The sequence below is a fragment of the Ictidomys tridecemlineatus genome, chromosome 5, assembly GCF_052094955.1.
Source record: "Ictidomys tridecemlineatus isolate mIctTri1 chromosome 5, mIctTri1.hap1, whole genome shotgun sequence".
Taxonomy (NCBI): Eukaryota; Metazoa; Chordata; class Mammalia; order Rodentia; family Sciuridae; genus Ictidomys; species Ictidomys tridecemlineatus.
This window is the reverse complement of record NC_135481.1, coordinates 101979547-102004966: the sequence shown is the minus strand read 5'-3', so window position 1 is coordinate 102004966 and position 25420 is coordinate 101979547.

The following is a 25420-nucleotide window of genomic DNA, read 5'->3' as shown; positions in this document are numbered from 1 at the left end:
ACTGAATCTTGGCTTGGGTTGTATAAATACTGTAATCACTATGCTAGATACAAAGTTATTTTCTCTCTGGATTATTAGCCAATTGAGTTTTTAAAATTATAATGGGTTATTTTGGTTTGGGGATACACTAGGTACAGATTTTTGAAGTTCTGTAGAAGTATAAATAACTGGCATATAATAGCCGAAAAAAAAACCTCTCAGTGAAGCAGAAACAATACTACAACATGCTATTTCTGTTATGTAAGGAAATACTATAATTCAATTTATTGTCCCAAAGCCAAAGTCGATTGTAGAGCTAACTTTGTCCCTGAAAATTCTAAAGATGATGACAAGTCAACAGGTTAGGAATGTCATTTTAGCTATGATATTTGCCAACAATTCTCCCTTGGAGTCATTCCCACTTCAAGTCCTGAGATATGGTGAAGGTAATAGTGGAGACTTTGATTAGAGAAGATAACTGAAATGATTTAAGATTTAAGAAATAAGAATGCATTAATCATTAAGTGAAAAAACTAGGGTCAAGTTCTACGAGTACTTGAACAAATTTAAGAGCTCAAGCCATGGTCAATGAAACTGGTCTTTCTCTATGATGATTAATTCTATATATCAACTTGACTAGGTCAGGGAATAGCCAGATATTTGGTCAAACATTATTCTGAATATATATCTGAAGGTGGTTTTGAATGGGGTTAATATCCAAATTGGCAGATTAGTAGATTTCCCTCCTCCTCTATGGGAGGCTACCTTCCAATCAGTTGAAGGGTTGACTAGAACAAAAGGCTGACCCTCCACAAGTAAGATGACCTCATAGGCTATGTGAAATTGTGGAGAACTGAATCTTGGCTTGGGTTGTATAAATACTGTAATCACTATGCTAGATACAAAGTTATTTTCTCTCTGGATTATTAGCCAATTTCAATTCAAAGTGCAAAATCTGCTGTTCTTGGGTCCTGAGACTGCTCACTTTTGTACCAGAACTTGTACCACTGGTTCTCCTGGTTCTCAGACCTTTGGACTTGAAATTAAACTATACCATTGGTTCTCCTGAGCCTCTAGCTTGCTAATTGCAGATCTCAGGGCTTCTCGGCCTCCAAAATTCTATGTGCAAATTCTTTATAATAAATCACTCCCTCCCTGCCTCTCTTTCGGTATTCTATTGGTTGTATTGATTTAAAGAATCCTGACTAACGCATATTTTTGTCTTTGTTTCTGCTTCTGTCTTTCTCTGGCTCCCCCACCCTATCTCTTTATCACTTGTACTCCTCCTTCTATTGATAGCTATTGAGGAAAGAAAGCTTCTAGTTGTGAACTGGTGCTTCACAGGTTCAAATCCAATATGCAAAAATTCAAACAAAATAGATCAGAAAAGGAGTTTCTCTTCTGTTGAAAAGTCCAGAAAATCACTCACAGTATTTTCTTCATTCTGAACGATAGAGATGCACAGACCCTGACCAAAAAGTTTGGGCCAGAAAACGTGATGCTCTGATAGGCTGTGCCTGAACCACATGCCCATCTGCTGAGTCAGAGGTTGAATCAAATCTACCCAAAAGACTAAAAATGATGGTGTTGATCTACACACTGAGAAAAGATATTCCAGAATCACACCTCCCAGTATCCAAGAAAGTGAACTTACTTGGCAAAAATGTCACTGTAGATACACTTAATTAAGATGGAGTTTTACTGAGGAAGGGTGAGTTCTTGATCCAATATGATTTGTGTTCTGATAAGATAATGTGGAAACAACATAGGAGAATCTCATGAAGATGGGGGCAGAGATTGCAATTATGCAGCTGAAAGCCAAGGAATGCCAAAGATTGCCTGCAAACAACCAGAATTTAGAAAGAGGCCTGGATAGATTCTCCCTTTCAGATTTCAGGAGAATCATGGTCCTGCTGACACCTTGATTTTGAACATCTAGTCTCTAGGACTGTGAGGAAATATGTTTCTGTTGTTTTACACACCCAGTTTCTGGTAGTTTGTTACAGTAGCCCTAGAAACGAATGAAGATGAAAAAGTAATTTATCAAAGGAATATAAAGGTATTATCAGAAGAAGAATGGGGGGAGGAGAAGTCAAATATTTTAGAATAGTATTTGCAAATAAATCTCATTATTTTAAAAGAAAACAATAATCCTATACTTATTTAAAACTATGCAACCCATTATTTTGTATTTAGATGAAATCCTTTCAATCTAGTTGTTATTCTGCCCTGGGCAGGAATTTTGTTTGTCAATTGCATCATTTTTTCCTATTAAATGAGAAAAAAGTGAATTATTATTTGAAACCAATATTTCTAAACATGGGATACAGAGAAGAAGGTTTTGTATAAAGAAATTAAACTTTGCATCATGTATGGACAAAATGAGAATATCATTGAAATCTCAGAATGAGAACACAGGATTAGGACTTATTCAGCTCTAAAGTGATCATTCTTCCCAAGTATCCCCCTAAAACAAATGAATAGCCTTAAGTGCACATAATATTGTTATCAAAAACACATACACTTAAGCAAACAATAGAACAGGTGATGCGAAAATAGTACTGAGGTAATTGAATGAATGTGAAATCCATTTGTCAAATTCTCAATAAGGTTAGCACTTGGGATATTTAACAATTTACTGGGATGATGGTATGCATTTTCTAATTTATTGGATGCTTGCTTCCTTCATAAAGGTAAATTATATACCATTAATCTTTCTAGGATGCTGTTGTCCTAAAGTTAATTTAGTGATGATTTTTTCCTTCAGATAATGTACCTGCAAGGAAAGCAGTAGGTAATCAATAGACTAGTAATGAGGTAAGGAGTAGAATATACTCTCTCTTCCTTTATGCCATTCTGGGGTATGCCATGTGTTTGGGATCATGAGAAGGGTTAAAACAAAAACAGAGCTAGAACACAAACTTGAATATCAGTCAGTCCTGACCTTAAATTTCTTCTCTTTTGGAGGGTCCTTCCTATCTCCAGCTAAGTTTTTCTCACACTCTACTGTCACCTTTCTTCTCTTTCTATTCTCTTCTTATATCAGAACCATCCCCAATCCCAGTCCCCAAAACTATACTCCTGATATTTTATTATGCAGAACAATTTTCATATCCCATTCGTTGTAACATGTCTCATCCCTTCTGGCCTGGGGTTTAACATTTATGTAGGCAAAAGTGTTTTATCCAAGAGGTATTTCTGTAAGAGAAATGCTGCCCTCTTCTTACCAATAAGTTCTAATTAAATCTTACATTTTTCTGTTTTTTACTGCTTCTACTAAGGCCTGGAAAGCTCTTGCCTAATCTGTCTATAGCTTTACCCTCTGGACAAAGCACAGCGAAGTACCTAGAAGCACTGAAGAGGTAACATAAACAGATGTTTGAGGGAAGTTGACATTTGGGAGAAACACCAGGGACTGAATGAATTTCACAAATGTCTTCCTCCTGCTCCTCCTCTTCTTTCTCTTCTTCTTCTTCTTTGCTGTGGTTTATATCTGGTTTGAGTATCTCTCTCAAAGTTTCCTGTCCTGGAAGCTTGGTGGCCCCTGTGGTGATGTGGGGGTGATGGACCCTTCCAGAGGTGGGGCCTGGTGGGAAATAATTAAGCCACCGGGAAACACTTCACTCTGAAAAAAATGATGTATCCCTAAGAAGACCCTGAAGAATTCTCATAAGAAGGTTATAAAACGTGAGGCTGGCCCCTACCTGCTCTCTTGCTTTATGTCTCACATCGTGATTGCTCTCACGCATGTTCCCACTACACCGTCAACCCCCATCAGGTCCTTAACAGATATCAAATGAATGGGGCCATCAGATCTTAGACTTTCCACCTCTAAAACTATGGGTTAATAAGCCTCTTCTCTTTGCAAAGTACTCTGCCCAAGTTATTTTATTGTAACAGGAGAAAAAGGACCAATACATTCTTCTAAGAGTCTTTAGCCTTAGGGTTGGTGACAGGCAGAGTTAGAGAAGATAAAAGACTAACAGAAAACATAGTCTTTCATGCTAAAAATCCAGAAGACAGAGTTAGGACAGATACACTCTTCAAAAAGTAGAGTGATGTTGGGGAATCCCAGAGAGAAGAGCCAGAGAGGAGGGTTACGAATTCTGGGCTTAAACTTTGCCCAGACTTCTGAACACATGAATAATGCATGCATGGGTCAGACTCCAAGAAGACTAGATGATGAAAGAACTGAACTGAGATTTGAGTCAGCATCAAAAGACAACCTCTACTGTTTGAGGCTGATCAACTCAATTGCCTGTAAAAACAAAAACAATAAATGTATTTTTAAAGAGGCACATAAAAATCCAGAACCTCTAGAATATAGCTGGTATAATGTGCAGGATTAATCCAAAACTACTTGATATAAGAAGATAGAAGAAAATGTGGAGACTGAGTCAAAGATGATTGATCCAGGTATTGGAAGTGGCTGGATTTAAAAGCATCTCTTAAAATTGTGCTCAATAGAGTAAAAGGAAATGAGCTTATGGTGAATGAAAATAGAAATCTAGGAAAGAACCAAATGGAAATTCTATAATGGAAGAATACAATTTTAGAAATTTAAAAATCACTAAATAACCTTAATTACATAATGGAAACTTGATGTTATTAGCATGTCATTTCTCTCCAGGTAGGTATACCTGTAAATTAATGCAATTCTGATCAGAAACAGTATTTTTTTGGCTGAAATTTATAATCTGATTCTAAAATTTATGCAGAAATTTATACAAACATAGGAAAGTCATTTTGAAAAAGATAAAAGGTATAAGGACTTACCAAAGCTACAGTAATCAAGACTGTTATCCATCTAAGAATAAACAGAATCAACGTAACAAAATAGAAAGCCCATGAAGAAACTCACACATATAGTCAATTAATTTTAAAACAAGCACCAAGGTAATTCAATAAGGAGGAAAGAGAGGGATAGTTCTTAAAGTGATCAGTTCTGAAAAAAAAATAAATATTAATATTGAAAAAATTAATATCTATCTTTACTTTGGAACATATACAAAATTAACTCAAAAGAGAACAAATAATTAACATGGAAGCCCAAATTAATCCGACATATGTTCACAAAATGATGTGTACAGAAATGTTCCTTGTACTTTATTCATAATGGCCCCAAAATGGACACAGTTGAGATGTCCATCTATAGGAGACTGGATAGAGAACTTATTGTATGTTCATACATGACTACTGTGCAGCCAAATGGAATGCTAACAGCACATGTGGTAGCATGAATGAATCTCAAAACCATCATGGAGAACCAGAATTTTTTTAAAAAAACTCTTGCATGAAAAAAATACATGATTTCTGGGCTGGGGATGTGGCTCAAGCGGTAGCGCGCTCGCCTGGTATGCGTGCGGCCCGGGTTCGATCCTCAGCACCACATACCAACAAAGATGTTGTGTCCGCCGAGAACTAAAAAAAAATAAATATTAAAAATTCTTTCTCTCTATCTCTCTCTCTCACTCTCTCTTAAAAAAAAAAAGAAAAAAATACATGATTTCATGTATATAATTCCTAGAACAGAAAAATTTCATCTATGGTAGAAAAACAGGACTGTTGTCCTTGAGTAGTGATAATGTGGTAGTGGTTTGTGGGGATGTGAGGTCGATCTGGCTGCCACATCTGTCACCCCATTGATTGCCAGGGTTGATTCAGCTGATCTGGCTGGCTAGGCGGGTGTCCCCTTCCACCTTCACCTTTCTATGTGCATCTCTCCTGAAGCTGCATGCTCTGAAGAGTACGATTCCCTGATAGAGGAGGACCGTTCTTCTGTCAAGGGTATATGAGTAGTAGCTGCACTCGCTCCCCTGCTAGAACCTCCAAACAAGCTCTCAAGGTAGTGGTTTGTGGTACACCAATGTGTGTTTGGTCAGTTCTCAGTGAATATACACTTAAAATTTTTTATTTCATTGTATGTGAATTTTACATAGCATGATAACTATATAAATATCCAAATATATAAATATCCAAATATTAAATGATAAATATGCTGAACAATTTAAGTCAAATTTTACTGATATTTGCTATTTTTTAGAAATGCATCAAGAATCTAATCTTGAGTGTAAATATATGAATTATAATTATTGAGAAGGTTAGCATGAGGGGGACACACATCTAAGAAAAATGTAATTGTAAATCCAAGTTGTATATGGCTTTTCACCACAAAGTCTATTTGATATGTGTTTGAAAATTTTTGAAGCAAGAAATTAGAAAAGACTCTCTAGTACACACCAGCCAACTCCTAGGCAAGAGATTCTTTGTTTTATCTTACAGTTTAGTTTTGATGGTAGCATTGCTAAGCAGGATGCCAAAGCAAAAAGATATGTACACATCACAGATGAAAAACTTAACCAGAGAGACAAATAAGCTGTCTATAGTCACATGGATAGCAACTGATGAGCCAGTTACTATCATGAATATCTTTGTGACTCAATGTCCTTCTGCCTGGAATGGCTGGGTACATAGTACCACAGTTAAATTGCTATAGAAGTTTTTAAAGGCTTACTCCGAATGTCTGCTATCTTGTCATAGATAAGCAACTGTTTTTATACCAGCATCAGTGTGCAGGTTGAGTCACAGGTTTGTGTTCAATTGACCTAAATTTTACAATGGAGTAAACCTTGAGGTACTAATTTTGTCTCCAAATTAGCAACAGCTGCTCCTACCAGCACTTACTATTGCAGGAAAAGAATTATCACCATGTCACCACAATAACCATAAACCCTCAAATGACACCCATGGTGGGAGAAAGATTGCTTCTCTGCAAAAATTTAGAAAAAGTCCACCAGGAATCTGTGAAAGTGGCCTTTTTAGGAAAAAAAAAATCTTTGCAGATGTAATATAGGATCTCTAAATGATATTATCCTGGATTGTCCAGATGAGTTCTTAATCTAGTGACAAGTATCTGATAAGAAGGTACAGACACCAAAGAAGGAGATGCAGATGGAAGACGGACGTGGACATCTGAATGATGCAATTAGAAGTCAAGCCATGTCAAGGATGGCAGCAGCCTCTGGAAGCTGGGAGGAAGCCTGGGACTTCCTGAGGGAATCGGTGCTACCCACTGCTTGATTTTGGACAATAGTCTCCAGAAGTATGATGTAACAAATTTCTATGATCTTTGCTACTCAGTTGATGGTAATTGGTGACTGTAGCCCTAGGTCACTAATATACCATGCTCTGAAGACTTGATCAATTTCGATCAATCTGGATCCAATCTAGATCTAATTTTCCAGACCCTGGAAATCATCTTTGAGACCTAGATAGAACAGATCTCCCAGGAGTCAGGAGCCACTCTAAGCTTTCACTTTCAGAGGAGGGAAACAATAATGTGAAAAAAAATGGAACAATAAAAATGGACAATCTCAAATACCCTATTTAATATAAACCCCTAACACTGTCAATCTCCCTCACCTTGATTTTTTTCATATAACATTTATTTTTTGATCTATTGAATAATTTTATTATTTACTGCTGTTATATTTATTATATATTATCTATATACTACAACTAGAGAGTCAGATTCATGAGGGATTTTTGTATGTTCTGTTAAATACACAAAAAGATCCACTGCTTGCATACAGTAGGTATGTAATAAATACTTGTATGTAATAAATGCTTCAATAAATGCAGTTTAACTATTCATGAAGGACAATTAGGATACAGATCCATTGTTAGGAAAAATTCAAGTGATCTAATTATATTAATGAGGATCTTTTTTCTTTCACGTTCTCTATTAAGGAGTAGGACATTTCAACTGAAAAAGAGAGAAATATCATTATGAGAAAAGTGAAAACTAAATGAGTGAGTATATGGTAGGAGAGAATTCCTTGTGGTTTTAATTAGTTTTAGTTCATAGGACAGAAGAAGTCTCTTTTACTCAATAGATTGACATTTCAGAATACAAGTATTACTCAAAGATGTGATTACGGTACCATAAATTTACCTTTAAATGGGAGTGAGAATGGAAGGTAAGCAGGTAAGCAAAGAATAAATATTTTAATTTCCCAAAGAAAACAAAAGTACATTCAAGAAATTTTATACTAGGATTGCAAACTTTAGGAGCTGGAAAGGTGATACAAATAAGTGAAAGAATTTTTTTTCATTAGCAAATATTTAAATTAGTTAACATTTATACAACACATGTATGCCAAGCATTGTTCTAAGCATTCTGCATGGCTTAACTTCTTTAATTCCTATAGGGACACTTTGAGAAATATTCTATTAATATTAACATGTCCTTTTATAGAAAACAGAAAAGTTATGTAATGGTCCAGGGTGACACAGTTAAAAAGTGGCCACTTTTATTGTTTGAATCCAGACACACTGACTTCAGAATATTTCCTTGTAATAAGTTCCCATGTGAAGATGCTGATGCTGTTTGTCCTGGGACCACACTTTGAAAACCATTGTACTATGCTATACAAACTAGTGACAAACTAGAGAATGCATGATGAAATCATCTATTTAAAGTTATTTAAGCTTATTCATTTAAAATTATATTTATTCACTTGTTAGACAAGGAAGGAAAGGAGAAGGCAGCACATCTTCAGGTTAAATGTCTAAGAGTACTATTAATGTATCAAGATGGAGAAGGTACCCAATGACACATCACACAGACCCCTAATGTACTCCTTTTGTAAAGGTAAATATGAGCCCACGCACAAAAAATAATAAAATGTGTGCAGTGTAGTAGGATGAATAGTGGACCACCAAAATTCGTTACTATACAGAAATTCAGAATTATTTGTAAGTGGCATCTTTGAATTGATTACAATGTAATTGATTACAATGAGGTTATATCAGATTATGGTGGGTGCTAAGTTCATTGACCAGTGTCCTGTTAAGAAGAGGACACACTGGGAAGAGAAGGCAGGAAGAGACTGGAGATACACTGCCATTAGCTAAGGAATGCCGGAAGCTAACAGAAGCTAGGAAAAAGCAGAGTAGGATTTCTTTCCCCAGAGTCAGAAGATACTTTGATTTCAGATTTTTTAACGCTAAAATAGTGACAAAATAAAATTGTTTTAAGCCATTCAGTTTGTAGCTGTAATTTGTTATGGTAGCCGTAGGAAGTGTACATGAGATTAAAAAAAAAAAAAATTCAATAAGTCCCATGTAACTACTACTCTGTTAAAGAAATAGAACATCCCAAATATCTGAAGTTCCCCCAGGAAATTCTCTCCAATATCATTCTTGTTCCCTCAAGAGAGGTAAAAATCACCATCTATATTTTGAGTCTATAATTTTCTTATCTTAAAAAAGAATGTGTTTCATTATGTTTTACTTCTATGTCCTTTAAACTGTGAGTATCACTTCGGTTTGCATAGTATAGATCATGATTCTAGTATAGATAAAGGTTTCATTTACATCACATCTTTTCCAAAGTTATTTGTTACCTTTTAATTTGGACCATTAGTTTCCAATGGAAGTCACCATGTTTCAGTTTTCACTTTTTGAGATAAACAATGGGTTTATTTCATTTTGTGTTTGTTGTTCACTCAAATCTCTTCTGTAAACTGACTTTTCAATTATTTTTACTTATTTTTTTTTCCTCTTTTATTTGAGGAACTCTTTATGTAGTCTGGATTGTAATTCCTTCTTATGCTTACAGATTTCTCCTTTGAATTATGTCTTATTTTTTTAATTTTAAAATTTATCTATTTATTTTAATTAGGTATGTATAACAGCAGAATGCATTTTGATTCGTTGTGCACAATTGCAGCACAAATTTTCATTTCTCTGGTTGTACACAATGTAGCATCTCACCATACGTGCAGTCATACATGTATCTAGGGTAATGATGTCCATTTCATCCACCATCTATCCTGCCCTCATGACTTCTTTCCTCCTCTACCTCCCCTTTGCCTAATCACAGTTCCTCCATTTCCATCCCTCCCACCCACTATTGTGGATCAGCATCCACTTATCAGAGAGAAAATTCCGTTTTTGGTTTTTTGGGATTGGCTTATTTCGCTTAGCATGATATTTTCCAATTCCATTCATTTACCTGAAAATGCCACAATTTTACTCTTTTAATGCTGAGTAATATTTCATTGTGTACACATACCACAGTTTCTTTATTCATTAAGCTGTTGAAGGGCATCTAGGTTGGTTCTACAATTTAAGTATTGTGAATTGAGTTGGTGTAAATATTAATGTGGTGGTGTTATTATAGTATGCTGATTTTAAGCCTTTTAGATACCTGAGAGTGGGATATCTGGATCAAATGGTGGTTCCATTCCAAGGTTTCTAAGAAATGTCCATACTACTTTCCAGAGTGGTTGCACCAATTTGCAGTCCCACCAGCAATGTATAAGTGTGCCTTTCCCCCCACGTCCTTGCCAACACTTCTTGAATTGTGCCTTATTTTTACTTACAATTTTTAAGTGATCAAAAGTTCTTAATTTTATTATAGTTAAATTAATTTTAATTTTAATTATTTTCACTTTTTGTTTCTTCTTAAGAGTTTCTTCCCCATCCTAAAGTCATGAAGTTATTCTATATAGCATCTACTAAAACACTATAGTTTTGACATTCATTTTTGTCTTTGAGCAGGAATTTGCATTTTGCTTATGTGATGAATTATTCATTGTTTAATTTTTTATATGTAAAATCAGTTTTCCAAATATTTATTGAAAATTCTACCATCTCCCACTAATTTTCACTATCCTTTAATACTAGCTCTCTTGTAAATCAAGTTTCTATATATGTATTAATTCAATTTGGGGTTTATATTTAGTTTCACTGGTTTATTGGTCTACTTCTGTATCAGACCTATACTAAGTTTTATACAAATTATCAGTCACTGTGAAGATAAGTTGGCCATGTTGTTCTTTCAGAATATCTTGGCCAGCCCTGTTTTTAAATTTTTTCACATAAATTTTAAATCAAAATGTTTTAGGTCTCATATCCACATAAACACAATGAGCACACATTCTTTCTTTCAAAAACTATTCATCAACACAAATAAAGGCATATAATACTGGTATAAATTGAAGGTGATACAAACTCAGTAAGAATTACTCAATAAAAATTATTGATAAACAGGGCATGGTAGTGCACACCTATATTGCCAGCAGCTCAGGAGGCTGAAACAGGAGGATTGTGAGTTCAAAGCCAGCCTCAGCAAAAGCAAGGCACTAAGTAACTCAGTGAGACGTGTTTATAAATCAAATACAAAATAGGGCTGGAGCTGGGGCTTAGTGGTTAAGTTCCCCTAAATTCAATCCCTAGTAACTCCCCCTCCAAAAAAAAGTTACTGATAAATAAAAACTTCACAGTATCCAGAAATATCTATATAGATTTTTATTTTATGTCTACAGGTTAGGAGATCCAGGTCTGTGGGAAATACAGATTGTTGAAGTTTCCAGCCACAGAGGAACAAGGCAAAAGCCTACTGCTGAGTAGTTAGCATACTGAAGGACACTAAGGAAAGAAATGAAAAGGTATAAAGATTTTCTTAAAAGAATCACTGTGATGATCCTCCTCATTCTCTGGACACAAAAAGTAGCATATAGGTATACATTTAGTTGAAAAGTTAGAGGTAATTAGGTGGATTAAAGATTTGTTGTTATTATTATGAAAGAAGATATATCACAAATGTACTAAAATAAAAAAAACCCACAGGACACATTTTGTTAGTTTGTTTTGTGTTTTAAGTAATCTCAGAGTATAGGAGATATTTCTACATAACATAAAATGCAGAAGTCAAAACAGGAATGTGATAAACTCAACTACATGGGAAATTAAATTCCTACAAAATAAAATCTATCATAAGCAAAATAAAAAATCAGATGATAAATTGAAAAATTCTATTCACCTTTTAGAAAAAGTACTAATTTCTTAATATACATAACAGATAAAAATCACCTACAAACCAATAAGAAAAAAGTAATTCAATATAAAAACATTATAAATAGGCATATCAAAAAAGACAAAAGTGAATTATTTTAAAACACATGACAAGATGCTCAGTATAAATAATAATAAAATAAATTAAAACCTATTATCCTAAGACTACCTTTTTCACTGTTATATTATCAAAGATTGGAACCCAGGACAGTCTCTATGGTGGGATGTGAAGAAAAGCGCTCTCACTCACTGGTGGGAGGTCAGTTGGTATAGCCTCAGTGAAGGGCTTTTGGACTGTCTAGATGAGCAGAAAGGATTCTTCTCACTCTGTCCTTCCCCTGGCTGGTGGTTTCCTTCCCCTATGGTGATTTTGCAAAGAACTGTTTCACCAGGAGGGGTTAGATCATTGGGTTAACCTCTGGCTAATATCAGCAGCATTAATATGCAAAGGCAGTAACTGAGTTCTGGTCTACAAGGACATTTTCCAATCCAGGAAGCATTACTTGTTACAGGGCTAAGGAGATATTTTCTCTCCTGTCACCCTATGAATACACAGAGCAGGGTGAGGATAGGGCCTTTTTCTTGGAACACTATGCCGCTGTGCCCAGCCCAGCCCAGCCCAGCCTGCCCCTCCTTGGGATGCCAAACAGTGCTATCCCTGATTGTTGTGAATTTTCTCAATAGGCCTAATATTCTCCTGTACCAGATTGTGTTTGTGTGTGTGTGTGTGTGTGTGTGTGCATGTGTATGCATGTGCACGTGTGTGTTTGTGTGAATATTATTTTTGCATTGACACTACCAAATTACAAATGCACATATCATTTTACTCAGTAATTTTACTTCTGGTTTGGGTTTACAGATACATGTATGCAAAATGCCTTCATGCACAATCGTTCATTACAGCATTATTTGCAGTAGCAAAATATTGGAAACAGGATAAATGTCTACAAATAGGAGACTAGTTAAATTATTGTACGTGAAAAAACTGGGAAACTATACAGCTATAGAAAGAATGAGGAAGCTCTTTAGTATAGACATGGAATAATTTCTAAAATAAATGTTTTATGTTAAAAACAACAGGTATATAGCATGTAATATTCTGCATCGTGTTTAATAGAATAAGGTAAGTTTATGCACACACATTCATTGTTCCAGTGCTTAATTCCTACTAAATACAAATTAAACTCATGACAGTTCCCTTTGGGAAGAGACATTGGTTGAGTGTGGTTAAGGGTAAGAGAGAAATATTTTGCTATATTTCTTTTAAAATTTGAACCACATAAATATATCTATAAAGTAAAACATTGCATAAGATAAACATTAAGAAAGCCAAGTGAAATAAGTAGTTTGCAGAATCTAGAGATAATCAGGAAAAGTCATGCATGGGATGCTGGGATAGCATAGGACCAAATGTTGTTATAGCTGACCTCTATGCTGTCTTTCAATTCTAAGATCTTGTAGCCTAAGGAAGCTCTTATCTCTATAGACAGAAACAACAGATTCTTGATATATATACTACTCTCTGAGTCTCAGTTTTTTTGAGTAGTCCTGTCTGTTGCAATTTAGTTCTAATGGGTTATTTCAGATCTTTCAGGAAGGAGAAAACACCTGAGATTGATAATCTAATGTTCTTTAAAATGAGTGACTTTCAATTTCCAAGAAGGTTCAGCTTAAATTATGCTGACTCTTTCCTTCTCCACCATATGAAAGAAATCTGACAACCAACCTTATAAAATACATTGAAATATTTGAAAATATCAGAATGGTGTGTGCCCCATGCAACTAGAATTTCAGTGAAATTATTCTCTCAAAAGTGGTGGAAAATCACTATGATGAGTCCAGAAGTCTTTCAAAATCCTAGACCATTCCTACCAAAAGTGCAGAGGATTTTTCACTCTGCAGGGAACTGGGGAAATGCCAGACAGAGTAATCACTTTCTGCTTGCTCAAGTTTTGCCTGCAGTTTTCAATTGGATGTATACTTTCTATTTCCCATTCTACAGTGTTACAGTGTAGGAATGACTACATACTTTCACTTCAGAGGAGAACTACAAATCTACATGCCAATGCTGAATTTAATGAGCAGCAATGAAATTAGTAATAGTTTTTGTATAGACAAGTATCAACCATTAAGTTGTTGAGATCAAGAAAAAAAGAGATTAGTTGTGAAAATTTGATAAATAATAATAATAGCTCTTATAGAGCATGAACCATGGAGCTTCAGTAACAAAGAATTTATGTACATAAGTATAATTAGCCCTTATGTGGATCCTATGATGAAGGCAAAATTACTATCCCTAATTTCCTAAGGAAGAGGTCATTTGCTCAAGTTCCATTACAGCTTGTGGATAGTGGAACTAGTATTTGAAGGTAGGAGTTCTTTCTCCACGAAAGTGGTACCTTTAATCATTATGTTGCACTATACTAAAAAAGATAACACCATCTAGGTGTAGAGGTTACAACACAGGAGTGGGATTCCTTAAAGTGTGAGATGAAAACAAAATATAATGTCCCCTCAAAACTGCCATAAGGACTTATTTCTACCCTGGGCATTAGATAGACTTGGGCAGGTCCCAAAGCATTGCCTGTGGCTATTAACTAAAAACAAAACAACAATAAAAACTTCTCACATACTTCTGTATGTACTAGCAATCTCATTTCAGAATTAAACTTGCCAGTCTGAGAAAATAATCAAGACTTCAAGCTTCATTGAAAGTTGAAGTTCCTATTTTACCTACTAAAATAAGTTGCCTCTTGGAACATTTTCAAAATGGCTTTGTGGGGGACGTGGGAGCAGGAAGATATATCAGGGACAGGGAATGTTTAGCATGGCTGGCCTTGTCATGCTGTCCTGATCTCACTTTGTTACTTCTGGGGTCGAGAGAGGTCCAAAGTTGATTTGATATCTCTTGGGGAGCTTTTATGTGTTTCCCAGGGATTTTCCATTAAGAACCTCTAGCCATATTTCCTGACCCTGAAAGCAATGCTTCTCTTGTTGGAGTGAGTTCATATTTCCTCTTCTCACGGGCATCCGGGCATCCGATGGCTGTCTACTCTTTTGGAGTCCTATCTTCTCTCTCAACAGCCCTCTTGGGTGTAAATCCATGCTAGATCCCAATCTGAGCCCTACATCTCATCTCTGGGAAACATGGGGTAGGTACAGGGTTTTTTTTGTTTTTGTTTTTGTTTTTACCAATGCATCCACCATAATTTACACATTTGGACTTTGCCTAAAATGAAGATGGCATTGGTCTGTTATTGCACAGGTCAATAGGAACAAAGGTCAAGCTCTTTGAGGAATTTTTTTTTTTAATCTACACTTAGGGTGGCTTGAAGTAAGGGGAAAAAGCACATCATGTTCGCCTCTCATGGTAGTGCAGTATGTGTGTTTGAGTCAGAGTTCATGGTAAATTCCATAGCATTACAATAACTCTCTCCAAAGAAATTCTCTGCAACATTAATCCTCTTTCTTGGGCTTTTTAATCTTTTAAATATCCTTAAAGAAGCTATTATGCTAAGGGTTGCCAAAGCAAATTTCCCAAATACTTCTTTACAGGTCTTGCATCTGTGGCCTGGGTTCTCACTTCAGATTGTGGAGGTATTTGGCACCTATTATTCTTAGTATTTGAGATCTTAGCTGAAACATAGAAAAACTCCATTAATGTCCTATTTTAAATGCTTTTCTGTATTGGTGAAAAGATTCTTTTAGGGAACAGAAAGTTTAAAGCATAAGTAGTTGTCCTGTACTTTCCAAACATTTAGCTATTTTTATTTTTATGGTAATATATATGTGTGTGTGTGTATATATATACACACACATATATTTTCTTCAGGAAGAGCAAGATTGAAATGGGTCTGCTTAGATACTAAATCCTTAGACTTCCTCAGTTTTTAACCTGAAATTATCCTTCCAGATTTGAAAATAAACTTATCCTCTACCATTTTCATTCCAAATCTAGGAGCTTCTGAACCCTCAATTAAGCCCAGCCAACTTAATTATCTTAGCTAAGTGCTTCTTTCTCATTCAGCTTATAGTTCATTTATCCCTTCCTGGGATATGAGTCATTATGACACAGCTATATAAAAAATATACTTGTTTGTCTGGAAGTCATTTTAATGTCTTTGAAAGATTGAATTATCATAGTTTAGCTGACTTCTATATAAACAGAAAGAAAGAACTGAATTCAAGCCCAATAAAACAATCTTTTCTTGGTCTTTCTCCTTTTTGACTGCCCTATGTTTATTGCACATTAAAGCTCTCAACATATCTCATCCCAACAGGCTGCCTCTGGCTCTTCCAGAACTGGAGTGACTTATTGCAATTTTCTATCACTCACTCTGGCTTGTTCTCTTCCTACTTCTTGGACTTTCCTCCTGTCAACTTCTATGAATCTCCATCCTAATGAGTGTCCTTGGCCATTGTCTCTCTTTCCTTCCTTCAGCATTCACACCCTGGTATAATGGCTATTGATATACAGTTAATTCCCCTACTATCATCTTTACTTTCTTGTTACCTTGTACCTACTTGTTACCTTGTACCTACCTATTTACTTGTATGGCAGCCCTCACCACATAAAAGTACAATTGTTTATCTGTAGGACTGTCTCTGCCATTTGACTGTTAGATTATTGAATACAGGCATATGGCTTCTTCGCCTACTCAGTACCAGACATATAGCAGATACTCAAAAATGTTTGCATAAATGAAAGAAAAAAATCAGTCTTTACTATGCTTGTTGGATAGCATCCAGATGTATATATCTGATTAGTCCCTCAAAATCAATATGGATAAGACAAATGAAATAATAATTTATTACCAATCCTTCCTTCTGATTTCCCAACTCCAATCTCTGAAGCATCACCTTTGATTTTTCTGCAGTTACCACGTGCTGTCTATTCTACTGGGCAATATTTTTGCATTTGATCCTTCTTTCATTTCCACCTTACAAATCTTCATTGTGTTCAGTTTAGATACTTATTTTAACTTTCTAAATACTCAGTTGTACCGCAGACAAAGTTACACTTTTGAACCAGGCAGATCTAAATCTTGACTCAACTGTGACAAAGAACAATTTACTTCACATTTTTTAACTTAACTTTTTCATGTATGAGCTGTACTGCAATCACTGATTAACTCCCCCACTAGATATAAACTCTGTTAAGGCAAGAATTATGTCTTACTTGATGTTTATTCTCATAAATCAACCATAGGTCCTGGCATACTGCTTCTAATAATTGCTACTATTTGTTGAATAGATGAATGTGATAATATCTACTTCATAATGCTAAAAGCAAGAAATAAATTGTGGTAAAACATGTCAAGAAGCCCCAAATCAATACATGGGGTGACCCCTTGTGGAGAAAACCCCTAATGATCACACTAGATGAGCTACCATTCAGAAGATCCCACCAACTATCATTCACGTGACTCAACTTTTGGACTACCCATTTACCCTGGCAAGCCAACCAACGCAAGGTTGTTCTCAACCTAGTCAACTGGTGGTTTCTTGAGACATAATAAATTTTTGTTGTTGTTTGAAGCAACTCGATGTGGAAACAGAATGAAGGTGGAGTGCAGCCATAAGAAACCTAAAAACACATGGCATTGACTTAACATTGGACTGTGGTGGAGACATAAAGAACAGTAGGAATAGTGGAGGATAGGAAAGGCAGCAGAATACAACAGACACTAGTATAGCAATATGTAAAACAGTGGATATGTAACCGATGTGATGCTGCAATCTGTATACGGGGTAAAAATGGGAGTTCATAACCCACTTGAATCAAAGTGTGAAATATGATTTGTCAAGAACTATGTAATGTTTTGAACAACCAACAATAAAAATTAAAAAAAAAGAACAGTAGGAAGACTCAGTGGTAACTAAAAAGGCAATGAAGAAATTAACCTTGGAGACTGGTACCCAGTCTTATATAATGATGGAAGATATCACAATGTTGTCACCTTCAGTGACATGGAAGACAGAAAGTATAAGTAATGAATCATGGATTTGAAAAACATAGTTTCCAGGCAGAATGTTGGAAATGGTCAACTGACTTCTCTTAACTGCTGATAATCAAGTGATGAGAAAGAGAAAAAAAACTAAAGACAAAAATTGTATTTCAAGCAGACTGTAGAGGGAAAATATTTCCAACCTAAAAGTTGCAAAGTTGGAAAATAAAACTGTTTCTCAGTCCAAACGTCTCCAGATGGCAAAAGTTGGCAAAGTAGGAAATGACTCTGGGAAAAGATCAAACCCAGGGTGATGCTATTATAATGTGGTTTCAGATCAAGGTCAAGTCAAGGATGTGTCTATAAAATTCTTTGTTAAGACCTCATAAAGTTTAAAATCTGTGCCTCCTAGACTCTTTCATCTAGATTTTTTTTTAAAGCTTCTAAAAATCTTAGTGTGTGCCTCATAGACCTTTCATGATAAGGAAAAAAAATTGACAAAAATTTAAGGGCAATGTTTCATAGCAGTCTAAAGGTTGATGGTGACTCACTAATAAGTAAGTGAGTCTTATGTACAGTGATGCTATCCCCAATAAGAATCATAGGAGGGCTGGGGATGTGGCTCAAGCGGTAGCATGCTCGCCTGGCATGCGTGCGGCCCGGGTTCGATCCTCAGCACCACATACCAACAAAGATGTTGTGTCCACCGAGAACTAAAAAATAAATATTAAAAATTCTCTCTCTCTCTCTCTCTCTCTCTCTCTCTCTCTCTCTCTCTCTTTCTTTAAAAAAAAAGAATCATAGGAAACCTACAAGTTTTTAAGAGAATTTTCAGAGGATGTAATGTCATCTTACATTAAAAGGGACTTAGATAGTTCAAAATGAATCAAAGGTTTTGGACCCTAAGATTTATGGTCAGGAAGCAGGATGAGAGAATTTTATAACTGCATATTTGGGCTATTTCTTATACAAAAAGAAAGAATGACTCACTGACTAAGAGTCTGGAAAGTGGATCAAAAAAAAAAAAAAAAAAAAAACCAAGAGAAATCATTTGAAGGGAACAGAGATAGTTCCCAATCAACGTATATTCCTGGATGCTGGAGCAAGGTAAAGAAGCCACTTATACCTGGAGGGATATTAGAATTTCCATAAGCGGGTAACCAACTGCTAAGTACTACCTCATTGCTTGTTGGGTATAGGTAGAGAGTAGATAGGTCATAGATATCTGTATCCCAGGAGACTCATTCTTAACTGGATCTAACTTAGATGAAAATTACTGAACTTTGAGTTTGAGCCTGTTGTTAAAATGTGAGGTAGGGAGGTAGGGAGTAAGAATACATTTCATGTGGCAGAAATATGAATTTTATGTCTAAAAGGTAGACAGTGGTAGATTACTTATACAAAGATACTTATAATATCTGCCATCCTGTATACTTCTTTTCAACATGATCTTCCCAGCACCTTATCAAGACATGGGGTACGTTTTCCCTCTCCTTAAAATCAGGATCCTTCAATGACCTGTTTGGAACAAAAGAATGGCGGGGGATATTAAACTTTGTAACTCCTGAGACTTGACCTCAAAAGATCCATAACTTCCACCTTTGCTCCTTGGAACAGTCTTTCTTAAACCCCTGCTATAGTACTGGGAAGAATTCCAGGAGGCTTCATCAACAGGACCAAATAGATAAGCTTTGAGGCCCCTGGCTGATAGCTCCTGTTAAGCTCCCACTGAGAATCAGTACCTACTGTCAAAAGCATGTGCTACCATTTTGGAAATTCCAGTGGAAATCAAGTGAATCAGAAATTCCCACAGAGTCTAGAGAAATATTGAATTGCTATTGTTTTAAGCAATCTATTTATTGGTGTAGTTTGTTACACTGTAATAGACAAGAGGAAATTGTATTTGTAGATAGACTCTAAATATCTTAGGTTACTATTTAAGAGCCAGTGGAATGGTCAAAGCAATGAAGTTGTAGTTTTATGACTTCACCTGATTGACCTTATAGGATTGATTATGAATAATCCATGATATTTATATACCTGGAGGTACTGGACCTTTTGAAGTTTGAAATTTCCAACATCTAAAATAGTATTTAGTCTAGAAAAGATTTGTTAAGTACAAACAAGCGCCAATGTATTCACTCAGGAACACTCAGGTCTTATGTTATTATTTTTAATATCCTTTTTCTTTTAAATGGGGTCTTGCCATGTTGCCCAGGTTGGTTCTGAACTCTTGGGTTCAAGAGATACTCCTGCCTCAGTCTTCTAAGCCACTGGAACTACAGGAATGTGCCACAGAGAATGTTATTATTTTTTATAAGTCCAGAAATAGGAAATATGATATTTAATATAGTCTTTGATCTATTCCCAGCTTATTTTGTTCAGCTTTCTCATTCTGTTGTCTTATAAATATATTCCTATTTGTTAAAAATAATCTCATTTTCCATAAGTATTCTTTCTATTTTAGATTCCATTTCTTTGCTTCAATCATTCATTCAATAATTTATGTGGAAGTAGTCTGTAAATTAAAAGGGGCTATAAACTTTTATTACTCTGCATTGGATTTTAGTTATGGGCATATTTTTTTCTACAAAATTTTAAACTCCTTAAGAGCAATGAATATCAATTTAATTTTTATTTCATCCTCCATGCTAAAATAGCTTTAAACATAGTAATTAAAAGCATTATATCTCCTTTTGTCCCTCTTTCTGTGTGATATATGGTATCTAGTCCCAAAAATCTAATCCCTATAAAATCCAAACTCTCTGACATAATGAATGGGGCCCTCCACCAATGCCCCTGCCTTTTTTCCAGCCTCATCTCTGGCCTCTTAACCACTATAACTAGAGGTTTACAAAGATGGAAACTCTATTAAAAAACAAAAACAGTTTGCTCAAGAGATTCCAAGTGGCCATAAATGATAGATCACTACTATATAGAACCTGTGTTAGAGACAGCTATTGATTTCTCTAAATTCATTCTCCTTTTCTTCTTTAAAAATAGAATCTCTGAATGTTAGCTGGACATATGATCATCCACTGCACTCCAGTATGGACTACATTTCCCAGCCTTCTTCGAAATTCCATGTGGCAATGTAAGTAATTTGTCTACAATAGGATACAAATAAAAGTGTCACATTACAGCTTCTAAGAAAGATGAAAAAAATAGGGCTGAGAGCTTCTACAGATTTTTCTCCATTCTGCTGCTAAGTTGTGGACATCATGGAACCCAAACCAGCCATTTGACCATAATGTGAAAATTGAATGTTGAAGATGGTAGAGCAATAAATTACAAGTAAACTGTGTTTCTAATGATCATAGGGCTGCTATACAAGCTCTGAGATGTTTTACTCTAGAGTTAATTCCAGTTAATTCTGAGAGCAATAAATTGAAGCCACCATTATTTGGATTTTTTTTTCACTCAACTGAAACTACAGTCTTTTCTAATATCATGCTTAAGCAACGAGAGACTAGTTGAATGATCAATTCTCCAAGCATTTGGGAATTTATAGGGAAACAAGATTATTATTTTGGTTGAAGTGTAAGTCTTTGGTTTTCTATGTCTAATTCTTCCTAACCCGCCACTTTCAAAAATAACAAATTTTCAATTCCCTGTTTTTATTTTGCTTTCTATTTTTAGTAGTTGAACTTACCTTTGTATGACTTTTTGATGATAACGTTAATTTCAAGTGAAGAATCACTGAAATGTGACATGCACTTTCAGAGAAAAAGAGTTGTATTTTCTTCTATATAAGGAGAACATAGTGCCGATAGGTAGCACTATTCCTGCTCATTCTTTCTTTTCCCCAGATTCCTTCATCCAGTTCATTTCTGAGTCCCTACACAAAGACGATATATGAAAATATTGAGGCAATTTAACTGTTACCATGTTGACAATATTTTCGATATTATCTTATCTGTCACTTTTAACTTCTTTCCAGCTCTAAGATAGCCATCACTGGATTCCTTGGTGCCAATACATACTAATGGTACTAAAATAGGTAGAACGTAGAGCCTTAGGTGTAAGGAAATTTTCTCATGCAGATAACTCTGCAGTCATGCTCAGCTGAGTGGGTGGGGATATGGATTCCCCTATGTTTAATTTCTGATTTAGAAAAAGTAGAGCAACATCAAGAGGTTGTAGGTAGCAAAACTAATAGATACACTTTGCAATTGTAAGAAAAATAATCTCTATTCATACAGTTGAATGGTTGGAAGGTTAAATCATTAATTTTCATTATTCATTTTTTTTTATTTAGAAACAAGTTCTCACTAAATTGCTTAGGGCCTCACTAAGTTGCTAAGGCTGGCTTTGAACTCTCATCCTCCTGCCTCAGCCTCCTGAGCTGATGAAATTACAGGTGTGGCCACTACACCTGGCAGATTTAAAAATTTTTAATCATCTATTTCTGGAACTTATTTATAATGTGCCTTGATCTAATAGGGTGGTGTAGTGTATGTCTGTGTGTGTGTGTGTGTGTGTGTGTGTGTGTATGGATGTGTGAGTGTTTGTGTTTTCATGTTTGGTTAATGTGTGTTTATATTGAAGCATGAAATCCTAGTCCCAGATCTTTTTTTGTATGGAGTTCATTTAGCTCCTTAGATATACAAATTTACTGTTTTCATCCAATTTGATGGCATTACTTTTTCACGTAAAATATGTGCTTTTCCTATCCTTCTAGTACTTAATATTCACATGTTCTAGGCTATTTGGTCAATAGGCTCCTCCTCTTCCTCCTCCTCCTCCTCCTCCTCCTCCTCCTCCTCCTCCTCCTCCTCTTCCTCCTCCTCCTCCTCCTCCTCCTCCTCCTCCTCCTCCTCCTCCTCCTCCTCCTCCTCTTCTTCTTCCTCCTCCTCCTCCTTCTCCTCCTCCTCCTCCTCCTCCACCTCTTCTTCTTCTTCTTCTTCTTCTTTTTTTTACATTTTTTCCCTGTGTTTTAGGTCAGGTAATTCCTACTATAATGTCTTCAGACTCACTGCCCTTTACTTCTGCAGTGTCTACATAACTGTTAACTGTATCTAGTAAATTTTTCACTTCAGATATTATACATTTCATCTTTGAAATTTCCACATGGAAATTTTTAAAATCTGTACTTTCGTTTCACATTGTATTTTTGTTTAGCTCTTAAACATAATGAGCATTTACATAATCACAATTTAAAGTCTTTTTTTCTGATCCCTTTATCATTTCTGTCACTTTTGTTTCTATTAACTGATTTTTCTCCCGGTTCTTAGTCATGTTCTCCTTTATATTTTCAAAGTTGGTAATTTTTTGTTTGGATGTTAAACACTACATATTTTATTTTATTTAGAGTGCTTTTCATTGTTGTTTTCTTGTAAAGAGTATTGACAAGTATTTTAATAGCCTTCAAATTACATGTACACTAGCTCCAGGATTTCTTAAGCTTTTTAATTGATAGTCTCTAGCCTTTTCCGTAGGGCCAGTTTTTCCCTACTGCTGAGAATTCCAGTTGGCTGACTGGAATTCTCCCCACCTATGTGAGCTCTGGATATTGTTCTGCTTCTTGTTCCCTGAGAGTTCTTTGTCTGACTTTATGGATTTTGTCCTGTGCGTGTGTTGCTTGGTATTCAATAACAGATTCAAAGGTACCTCTGCAGATTCCCGTAGCTTTTTCTCTCTGTATTTCTCTTCCATCTAGTTCTGTGCTCACAAGTTCCACCTGTCTCAGCAGCCCTGCGTTCGGATGGCTGTCGCCTCAATGCAGTAAAATCACCACGTTCTGTCTGTCAGGGTTCCTTCTCTCTCTATTAAAATCTGAAAAGTGACTCCAAGCAAAAAGTCTAGGCATTTAAAAATTTTTTTCCCTTTCTCTCAGGAATCATAGTCCTGTGTTGCCTAGTGTACAATGTCTAAAATTAATTGTTTTATAGGTTTTTTTGTTGCTATTTTTAGTTGTTTATAGTAGAAAACAAACGTTGTGACAGTGACTTCTGATTTTAAGTAAGGACTCACTGCTTGGCCAGCACAGAAACCAATACTATGGCACTGATTTTTGCACAGAAAGAGCTTCATTGTATGGTCAACTGGTAAGGAGGTCAGGAGCTATAGCTCAGATCTGCATTCTGTTTATTAGTAGGAGGCAATTTATCGGAAGGGAGAGGGGGCGAAGCTGCTTGGTGATTGGATGGCAAGAAGGGAGAGTTTTAGGATGCTTGGTACAGGCAGAGATGATCATCATGCCTCTTTACAGGTGGTCTGTTTCTTCTGGGGGGGGGGGGAACTATCATGTTCTCAGTGGGACATTTTGAGCTTGTGATATCAAAAGGTCATTGACCTCACAAACTGGCTTCTGCGCATGTCCATTGTTGATAAGCTGATTTCTAAGCATCCTTGAATGAATTCTGGAGGCTTTTCCTGAAAGGCAACTTAAGCACTTTGTTATTTAAGGAGTTTTTGTCTAGGTATATCCAGGCCTTAACCAATATTATTCCTACCCCCAAATCTCCAAATATTCTTTTGAAAAGTTCGCTTTCTGTTCTTGCAATACACTAACTAAATAGGGCTTTTCTGTCTTCTGTGGTGAAGACCATGTGATTGTTAATCATTTAAAGTTCTGAAAGAAGCACCAATATTTCTTTCAAATTATCCTAAAGGTTTAATATGGCTACTTTAAAAAGGGTCCTGGCATTTCTAACAAAACCAAAAAAAAAAAAAAAAATGCTCTACCTCTTGCAGTTCCTATTGAAACCCACCTTTACTAGGGTCCCAATGCAAAGCAGGTTTATTTGATTTAGCTTTTGCCTAATCTGATTTTTTTTTTCTATTTCCAGTAGCTTGCCATATCAATCTATGCCCGGTGGTAGCAGAGACAGTTTGTATAGTGCTATTAGCTGTGACTAACTTGTGTAATTTATGTTTAATTTTAAAATTCAACGAATAGTTGCCAGATGAGGCACTCTATAAATCACCAAAATAAAATAATGGATGTCTCTTCCAATGAGGGTTTGGGGCTTAGAGAGTTTCAGTCTAAAGAACTGTGGGAAAGGAGAGAAAGTGGAACAAGGAAAGGAAGAAACAAGTAATTCGTATATATACATATCTCTATAGATCTATATATCTTTACATATACATGTCCATATATATACACACATTGATATTCACAAGTCTATATAATGTCTTTTATATTGCTACAGACCAGCAGGAGGCAATCCTCCAGTCTCTCTCCACCAATAAAGTGTTTTCCCTGGTGTTCTTCTTCTCTTCAATCTTCCAAGGCAATTCCAAAATAATTTCTATTCTTTAAAATATATGAGCCTATGGATCAAAGTGGAGAAACTTCTATGTAATACTCAATGATAAATAGCAGCCTGTGGCAGTGTGGAGTGGGAGGTGGGAGACTGGGAGGAAAGGGGCTTGAAGAGGGAGGCCACCAAGATCAATCCATTTAGATTCCAAACTGGTTAACATTTTTGGTTGATGGTTTGCAAGAAGATTTACAGGTGTGGAAATTAAATCTATTCTAGCCTGCAGAATAAAAATATTAAAGGTGGGGAAAAAAAAAAGACCTAATACTAAACCCTATAAACAGTAGGAAACTTGGAAAGCAGAAACACTGCAGAGACACTAGTAGTCAGCATTAAATTATGAGAGTCTGTACAGCATCAGCTAGT